The sequence below is a fragment of the Mastomys coucha genome, unplaced genomic scaffold, assembly GCF_008632895.1.
Source record: "Mastomys coucha isolate ucsf_1 unplaced genomic scaffold, UCSF_Mcou_1 pScaffold16, whole genome shotgun sequence".
Lineage (NCBI taxonomy): Eukaryota > Metazoa > Chordata > Mammalia > Rodentia > Muridae > Mastomys > Mastomys coucha.
This window is the reverse complement of record NW_022196898.1, coordinates 69,972,980-69,982,917: the sequence shown is the minus strand read 5'-3', so window position 1 is coordinate 69,982,917 and position 9,938 is coordinate 69,972,980. Positions and strand designations below refer to the sequence as shown.

Genomic DNA, 9,938 nt, shown 5'->3' with positions numbered 1-9,938 from the left:
TACCCTACCACCACACTATACCCACAGCACAGACAGTGTTTTATTAAAGGGTGATTTTCTTCTATAGCTTTCTGTCTGTTCTCTCACAACCTCTTCTGTGACAACTGAAAAGCTTTGTCTGTATCTGGTTTTCTCAGACTGATTCTCTTCCTTGATGGGAAACTCCAAAATCTGGCAAGAGATGTTCCACAAACAGATGGGGGGAAGAGCTTTGCTGACAGTGAGGATTTTCGAAGGATTAAAGACAAACAACATTCTAAAAGGAATGAGCTGAAAAGAAAGCTTACTCTGGCTACACACGTGAAGAAAAGATGTGGAACCATGAGGGGCATTGGTCCACCATCAGGGGCATTGGCCCACCATCAGGGGCATTGGCCCACCATCAGGGGCATTGGCTCACCATCAGGGGCATTGGCCCACCATCAGGGGCATTGGCCCACCATCAGGGGCATTGGCCCACCATCAGAGACATTGGCCCACCATCAGGGGCATTGGCCCACCATCAGGGGCATTGGCCCACCATCAGGGGCATTGGCCCACCATCAGGGGTATTGGCCCACCATCAGAGACATTGGCCCACCATCAGGGGCACTGGCCCACCATCAGGGGCATTGGCTCACCATCAGAGACATTGGCCCACCATCAGGGGCATTGGCCCACCATCAGGGGCATTGGTCTGCATTAGCATTTAAGGGTCTCTTCTTAATCACCCTAACTGGGTACTGCTAGGTATCTGTGTTTTAATGTCTTTCTATCCCAGATACTTTCTTTCAAAGCCAGCAAGCTTACCTGATGTTACAGGCAGGTGACTCTCAAGGCAGATTCCCCCTGTGCTTCCCCAGGCTGAGAGGGCTTATGAAAGGATTGGGGGGGGGGGTAGGGAGCACCAGGCTTCCTCAGCCTGGCAGACTGCACACTTAGTTCCCAACCATGAAGCACATGTGGATGCTCACCGGCTCAGGAGCACCTCTCTGAGCAGGTGCACACCTGACCACCCAGCCTTGCTGCCCCTGTGTCTGCTATGCAAATGTTTTGTACCACTGGGCACTTCCTGTCTGGGACTGAAAAAATAAATAGAAGAAGGGTTTCTTAAGAAACTTTTTCAAAAATCTTTTTTTAATCTATGTGTTCATGAAGGCAACCTGCAAAGATTTCTCTAAGAGAAGATAATTGGGAAAGAACATCTGTCAGTTGGAACTAACTTGAACCCAACTGTCATTTCCATATAGCGGAATAAAAAAAACTGCATTTGCTGCTATTAAAAAACATCTCTAAGATACACCACTACAGGTTTGGTGCAGTAGGGAGATTGTTTTAAAGTAGGGTGTGGGCCAATGAGACGGCCCACAGGTTGGCACTTGAGATGGTCAGCAGGTTAAGGCACTTGCCACCAAACCTACCTGGGATTCATCCTCCCAACTCTCTCTAAGATGTCCTCTAACCCTCCACAAGCACTCATCCACACACACACAAACAAACACATGTAAAAAACACAAAGGTAGTTTGCAAACAGTATTTATAGTAGGGTTGAATCTCATTAGTTTTTACTTGCTTACAAAACTGGAACAATTCACACACACACACGTGTGCACGCACGTACACACAATCCTTGGAAGAGTGGAGGTCCAGCAGAACTGGGAAAGGAGTGGCTTTTTTGTCTCCTATACGTCTTGACTTTTCTTTCTCAGCCCCGTGTGTACACTACTTTTATAAGAACGGGGTTTGGAAAGTGTTCCTTCTTACTCAGTGAAAGCCAGTGGGCCAGGGAGGTGCATTAGTGAAGGAGAAGCCCCCTCTGCCAGAACCTAACCGCCCTGGTGTAGTAAAAGAGCTTCCCCTTCGTCTCTACGTGTGTGGAGTCATTCCTTACTAGGAAGGCATAGTATGTCCACATGATACAGGTGTGGGATAAGAGAGGAACATCGTGTTTAATATTCTGTAGCATATAGTAGGTTAACTATGGTTGACAACAACCACTTATTTTAAAATAGCCTGCAGAGGGGATTTTCAGTGTTCCTCCCATAAATACCAGATAACTATCAGGAGGTACCAATTACCTTGATCCGATCTTTACACATTGCATGAAGGTACTCAGATACCACACTGTACCTGTAAATAAATATAACTAATTACTATGTGCCAGTAAGAGTTGTAGAGAATATTGTTTTATACAAAATGATTGCACAGATCTGAAACAATGTTGTGCCCCTGAAGAACTTATCAATTGTATGTTCACTAGCAGGGAGTCGGTAAGGTTGCAGGAACCTGTCCCTGTGCTTCTCTCCCTCTACCAACTGCACAGTATTAACAACTTTGCAAGGTCTCTTTATGGGAACACTGTGATCCTTCTGTCTTGACTGGAGTCCTACGGTCCCCCTAGGACCTCAGACGCTCCTTAGCAGGCTGTATCTCCTCACCCATCCCTTTTCTTCAGCTCCTTAAAACCCCAGCAGGCGCTCACCCGTCTCTAACTCACTCATCTCTAACTAACTTCATAGCAAGGGGTTCAAAAAGGTTTAGTCCTCAACTCCTAAGGTCTTACAGAGAGGAGGTAATTTACAAACCCTTGGACCAATTTCCCTTAAATGCAACTGTGAATGCTATTTGGTCTGCAATTTATATCTTTTTTTTTAAAAAAAAAAACTTTTATAGGAGCAAACTTCAGTCACTATTTCTATAAAATTTCTTACAAACTATAAATTATAGCTCAAGCTGGACTCAAATCTCTATGTGGCCTGGGTTAGCTTTGAACTCACAACCTTCCCGCCTTAGCGTTCCAAGTGTTAGGACGGTCATGCTTGGTTCTCTGACAAGGTTCTAAAGGCAAAGAGCAACTTCATCTACAAATTTACTATATCACAAAAAATATGACATGTTTGTGCTCAAGGTTGTTCATTGTAACATTTGTAGAGGAAAAAAAAAAACCCTGGAAATAGACTATCCTGGAAATAGACTATATGACAATCCATATAACAAAAATTATATAGATATTTAAAAGAATAAAAACAACCTGGATACCAAAGTTAGGTGAGAGAGAGTGGGTAACATGGCCCCCCAACTCTAAGCTTGGGAAGTCACATGGTGGAAAACTCCTCTTGCGGAGGCTAAGCGCACAAGTGTAGCTGTGAGGACAGAGGACACACTGTTAACTGCAGCTGATGTCTAATTTTGAGACAAAAGTATGGTAGACTGATATCATTCCAGAACTCACTATAGACAGCTCATGCTAGCCTCAAACTCAGAGTGATTCTCCTGTCGCAGTCTCCATAGTGCTAAGATGGCAGGCATAAGCCACCATATCCAGTTACCTTTTTTTGGTAAAATGAGTAAGTAATTAGTTTAAGCAGTTGTTGGCTGGGCTAGGAACACATTTCAGTTGAGAGAGTGTGCTTGTGGAGCATGTGCAAAGTCCCATTGCGGAAACTAAGCGTGGTAAAGCACCTCTAACCCTGGGCCCTAGAGGTGGAAGCAGGAGGATTACAAGGTCAAGGACATCTTCACCTGCCTAGTGACTTTGAGGACAGCCTGGGATACATGAGACTCTATCTTTAAAAAACAAAATTTATTGGATTCTGTTAATATAAGGGAACAACTATCAGAAAAGCCTGGAACCTGGGACATTTTATGGGATCAAAATAACCAATATCGTCAGGAAAAAAAGAAAGAAGGAAAAATATTAGGCTAAAATAGACTAAAGAGGCCTGACAAGCACATGCAAATGTACCATAATTAGACTTGGGTTAAAATAGCTATAAAAGACATTTTGAGGACAAGTAGAAAAATTTAAATATGCACTGAATATTATTAGGTGATTTTTAAAAGTTTTAGACTTTAATACCATTTTCTTTTTCTTTAATAAGAAATCAATATCTCATTTTGATGGTTACTGTGAGCATAAATGTATACTCAGAATGAAAGTGAAAGAGCCCACAATCTCCAGGTGACTGTTCTGTCTGTGGGCCAGACAGAGAACTGAAGGGCAGCCAAGAGCCCACAGAGCCACTGCGGGGGCTAGCTGAGGCCCCATGTCACCCAGGGAGTGAGAACAACACCTGGTGGCCCTGCACTGCCCTGAGGGTAGGGGTGGTTGGAAAATGTTGACTTTCATTAGGCGTGGTCTTGGCCCTGTGATTATGCTATGGAAAGCCTTCTTTCTTAAGCAATCCACGTTGAAGACGTTTAGGATAATGCCACATTCTGCAGCTTATTGTCAAACAAATTACAGAGCACAAATGTAGCAAAATCCTGATAATCAATGACTCTAGGCAAAGGATTACCTGTGATCACTGGATTATTGAAAATTTCAACTTGTTTAAAGGTTTAAACAGTTTAAAGGTTTGCTCTTATGGTGCCAGAGATAGGACCCAGGGCTGGTGCATCCTCAGCGTAGCCCCTGATTTTTCTCCCCATGGGACCCATGGGAGCTATAATTCACGATACCAACTATTAGAAGTCTATCTCAGCCCAAATGAAACCTAGAAAAACAAAAGCATGGAGCCACCTGGCCAGGAGCGAGCCCTACTGACTCACCTGCTGGGAGGCTCTAGCTGACACCCTCAGCTGACACCCTCAGATGTGGGCTCAGTCTGTACAGTTTGACCAAAGATAACCTGGCCTTTAATCTCATGGCTCATCTGAGGCTTTTCCCACCTTTGTAAGGTGGCAGGTCATGTGACCCGAGGTGAGGAATTGGCCAGCCGAGGTGAGGAATTGGCCCTGGAAAGGTCTGAGCCTGTAGCAAGGGAATGGGATTCTTGACGGGCCGGTCGAGTGACCTGACAGAGTCTTTAGGAGCCTGCAATGTTGCTCCACTGCATAGGCCGCACTATGCACTGGATGCTTAGCTCCTAGGAGTTAGCACGTGCGATGCCGCACACAGGGTGGTGACTAAGCATCTGCTCTGTGAGGCATTTTGCTAAGCCTTGACTCACCCTTAGAATTGCCCTAGATACTGTCTTCCTCATTCACAACGGGACCATTTACCTGTACAGTAAGAGTGGAGCTGGGCTTCTCAGTTTTAACCCCACTATTCCTATCTTACTTACTGGTCTTCTAGGAGATGGCTGGTTCTTCTAACAGGCTCTACTTCAGTGCCAGGGACTTGACCTAAGGTGCATTTCCCTAACGGTTTATTATTCAGCAAAATCCTATTTATCCTTTATACTCATGTATCGTGGGGTCATTTCTTGAGGGAAAGCTTTCTGAAGGGAGCAGTCTTCCGTCCTTATCATATTATCTTATAAACATACGAGTATAATGATCAAATCCCCCACAGGCCTTGGGAGGGGTCATGGGAGGGGCTCAACTTTCTGATCAAATCTTAGGTTCTGCTATCTTGACCAACATCAGAAAAGCAGATTGTGGGAGGGGGCGGGGAGGCAGGGAGGGGAAAGCCGAAGGGTTAGGAGTGAGGAAGTCGAGCAGCTGAACTGGTAGCGTCAGCCTAGATTGGACAAAAGTTTGACTGAGAGATGTGGGCACTGAATTTTGGGAAATACAGTTCGGTATAGGATATGTGGTACAGAAAGGCCACCCAATAACTAAGCTAACCAAATCATCAGAGTCACAATCGGGTAGCCATACCCCCAACCACCATGTGTATGGCAGAAGGAAGGTTCACCTAGGCCAATCATTCATTCATTCATTTGTTCACCCAATCATCTGTTCTTAACTCTAGACTGAACCCTGCTCAAGGCCAGGTACTCACGGCTGACAGATGGCAGCCTCTGATCTCAGGGGCTTCCATTCTTGTGGGAATGGCAGGTGGCATCTAAGAAACGGAGGCAGTGACAATGGACCCAAGAAGCACCAACAGACACAACGCTGAGCAATAAACAAGATGAGGCTGAGAGGACATGGAGGGGTGAGCAGGGCTGTCAGAACTGGAGTCTGCAGAAGAGCAGGCTGGCTGAGGAGGAACCGAGTCTCAGAGGCACCTGCGGGCAGGGCGCTGACATTAGTCATGTTGACACAAAATCTTTAGGAATCCAAGTTTCTTCCTTTACTACTTTAAGCCTTTACTCTGTGAGCTGTTCAGGAAATGAGAATTCACTGAGCAATGCATGCGTTTCCGGCTAGAAAGCACTTCGCTTCAGCAATTTATGAGGGGAATGCCTGTGACCGCCCAAATGCCCACCTCCTGCCCTGTCAAGGGCCTCACATCCCCTTCCTCTGCCTCTGTCCCTCACCCTGGGATCAAATCACCTTCCCCCAGGATTAAGAATCAGAGGCCAACTAATCCTAAGTGACTCAGATTCCTCCTGTCGTTGGCCTCCTCCCCTAATGTAAACCCTTCAGGACCGGTCTCCTCACCGCCAGCTCCACATTGTTTCAAGGTTCTCCACCCAGGCTTCACACCCATCCCTCCCAAAATTCCTCCTATCCTACCCCATCTGGAGCTCTATAAAAGAGGAGAAACACCCCAGAGCTATTCGTTCCCTCAGCTGTGAGGGTGCCTTATAGCCTTCGTATATACTGCCATCTCCAGGGAAACGCTCAGTTCTCCACCTCCTATGCAGCCCCATGGTGGTCCTACCCTCCCCCCAACACTATTCCTTCTTTATAGGAAGCATCCTTTGATTCCCATGTCACCCGTCTCTCCTCTCTGTTCTTCCTCATCGATATCACCCCATCCCCCACCCCCACTCCATGGCCTGCACCTTCTGTAAACAGTCACCTGGCCCAATGTGTCACATCCACTCCATCTTCTACATTCATCTTAGGGAATGTCAGTGTCTACCAAGCAATCCTCTTAAAACCTTGGCTTGTACTTAGCCACTTCCAGCACAGTGACCTTCATCTGCTCTCTATTCCAGTCACCCAAAGCTCAAACACAGACGCTGGCCGAGAGAAGAAGCACAAATAAAATAAACAAACCACACACGGGGCTGGGCAATTTATAATTCCTTCTGGGGGTGGAGTTGACATATTTTGTAAGTAATTCGTTTAAAAACTGAATCTGGAAAAAGCTGGGCACTGCACTGCAGACCTCTGAACTCAACACTGTGGAGACTCAGGCAACTTTATTTCAAATTCAAGGCTAGCTAGGGTTCAGGAAAAGTTTGAAGTGACAAAGCAAAACCCCACTTAAAAATTTTATGTGTATGGCTGTTTTGCCTGCCCTGCAATGTATGTTTGTGTGTCCCATGCATGGAGTGCTTACAGAGGCCAGAAAAGGAGTTCCAGATAGCTATGAACTGTCACGTGGGTGCTGGGAGTTGAACCTTGGTCTTCTGGAAGAGCAGCCAGGTTAAGAGAGCTCTTAACCACTGAGCTATCTCTCCCTCCCCTAAAATTAAATAAAATTTAATCTCCACAAATAACTTTATAAAATGGGTTTATCTATGTTTTCTAAGCTTGAAGAACAAAATAGACCCAAACGTAATTTCAAGCATTATTTGGTGAGTGATAATATCCCCTGCCTTTGGGAAGTTGCCTTGTGTATTTCTTTTAATATCAAAGCCACTTTGTCCTGGTTCCCTGTAGGAGTCATTGTAATGACTCTGTCTACGTCAGCTGCATCAACTGAGGCTGCTTGACAGAAAGGTTCTCTGGGACCCCAGGGGACGATCAGTAGGAAGAGAGGGTGTCAGGAGGCTTCACAGTGGAAAGACAGCCTAGCTAGATCCAGCTGAGGAAAGCATTTATTTACCCTCAGCTTTCTAGGCTTAAGTCGAGAGTCCGAAGAGCTCCTTTAAAAGGCTGAAAGTGAGACAATACAAAAGAAGTGAGTGTGGCTATGTTCCAATAAAACACTGTGGCCAGCAACATTTAAATCACGCAACATCCTTACACACAGGGAAATGTTCCTCTACGTCTTCTTTCAGCCACTTTCAAGTGTAAAAGCCATTCTCAGTTCACAAAGTCCACAACCACACACGTAAGCCACACTCGCTGATTCCATATAGATGCCAGTACATCCACTGGGGAACTTCACAACGTACTGTCTGCTCGTGGACTAATGTTGAAAAGAGCCACTAACCCTTGATTATTTACTCCGTGCCCAACACAATGCAGAGATTATCACTTCATCTTCACACAGTCATGTTATTACGGCACTTGTCCCATATTACAAGTGACGACAGCAAGTTTCTTATAATGTTAAAAGATCCTCATCTCCTACAAAGCCTGTGCTCCTGAGTGTTACAGTGCTCCCCAGAAGATCCTCGTCTCCTACAAAGCCTGTGCTCCTGAGTGCTACAGTGCTCCCCAGAAGATCATCTCTTACAAATCCTGTGCTCCTGAGTGTCACAGCATGCCCACACTGGCTCAGCATCATAAGCACATCCCTGACTCTCAAACCCACTCACTCTATCCATCCCGTCTCTCACTCAGGTTGAGCTTTGTTGACCCTTATTTTCAATGTCTCTTCATTTTCCAGTTTAAGGTTTATCTTCTCCCTGGCCAGGCGATTGTCCAGACAGGACACCTGGAGGCTTATCTCTCATACTTTATCCAGACCTTGGATGTGGGTCATGGTACCTTGAGCCAGGACACACCGTATCTCTCAGTACAGATAGGAGGTGCTAGACTGACTTCAAAATGAACTGACTTCTCTGAGATTCTTCCAAGGCTTTGGCAAAGCACTGAGTGCTGAAGCCAAGGAAATCCAGGCTGAAATGAAGTCTGAATGGTGGGGAGAGGATTCCAGGAGAGATGGGAAGCTACCTGTGAGGACAAGGGAGAGCAGGAAGCAGAGGATTCCAGGAGGGAGGGAAAGCTACCTGTGAGGACAAGGGAGAGCAGGAAGCAGAGGATTCCAGGAGAGAGGGAAAGCTACCTGTGAGGACAAGGGAGAGCAGGAAGCAGAGGATTCCAGGAGGGAGGGGAAGCTACCTGTGAGGACAAGGGAGAGCAGGAAGCGGTGCTATGTTAGACTTTTCTGTAATGTTACCTTTTCATCGTGACCAGTTTTGAGGGGACTGAGCGGGCCCCCTGGCTTGAAAGCCCATGGTCACAGCAAACAGGCTCATCTTGAAGGTATCCTCCTGTGAGAAGCAGTATTTCTGCGTACCATTTGGCATCTTTGACTCCACCCCTTTCTTGACTTCATCCTTAGAAGAGATTGTCTAAGATTACTGCAAATGAAATATTCCAATAATTTGGAAAAATGGGACTCGATTCTGACAAGAACAACGGTGAAGAGACATCTACAAAAGCATGAATCTGAGGGGAATGCCGTGGCCTCAGAGAAGTCAGTTCATTTTGAAGTCAGTTCCCAGACAGTAGAGTCTAGTCTTAGGTAGAGCCAGAGCTAGAGAGGTCATAGAAGGAGTCCCATGCCAGCAGGGTAAGTGGAGTGCATGTGGAAATAAGGTGCCTGAAAACTGAGCAGATAAGATAACAGCAGGTGAGGAGAGTATGGTGTACTGACATCAGCATCTGGAACTGTAGGCCTCTGGACCCAGAAGGAATGAGCCTCTCAGTGAACTAACAGCCTAGGGAAGCAGAAGGGCCGACAGAGCCACAAAGACATTCATAAATAATACCCCAGACCATAAAAGATATGATTGATGGATTTTAACAGAAAACTTGAGAGCATCTATCCATCGGAAGAACCATGAAGAAGTGAGAAGACAATACATAAACAGAGAAAATATCAGCAATGCATACAACTAATAAGGGATTAAGATCCAGAGACTACATAAGGAGCTCCTACAAATCAGTACTATCAAAAGATGAGCCTCGAACGGTGGCACACACCTCAAATCCCAGGACTTGAGAGGCTGAGCCAGTTTGAGGCCAATGTGGTTTCTATCTCAAAACAAAAAAACAAGCAGAGGAAGAGGGATTTCTGTGAGTTTGAGGCCGGACTGATGGTCTACACAACAAGTTCCAGGCTAGCCAGGGCTATATAGTGAGAGTCTGTCAAAAAACAAACAAACAAACACAGATAACAAACAAACAAAAACCCATATATATATATATATATATATATA

General features: G+C 45.6%; 1 long non-coding RNA gene across 1 annotated transcript; it reads right to left on the bottom strand.

The window, feature by feature from the left end:
* Positions 1 to 1,909: 1,909 nt before the first annotated feature.
* Positions 1,910 to 5,836, bottom strand: LOC116093719. The gene is made up of 2 exons (XR_004119813.1): positions 5,708 to 5,836; positions 1,910 to 2,109 (listed from the first exon to the last, which is right to left on the bottom strand). It is a non-coding gene; the product is annotated as an uncharacterized LOC116093719 (long non-coding RNA).
* Positions 5,837 to 9,938: the final 4,102 nt, after the last annotated feature.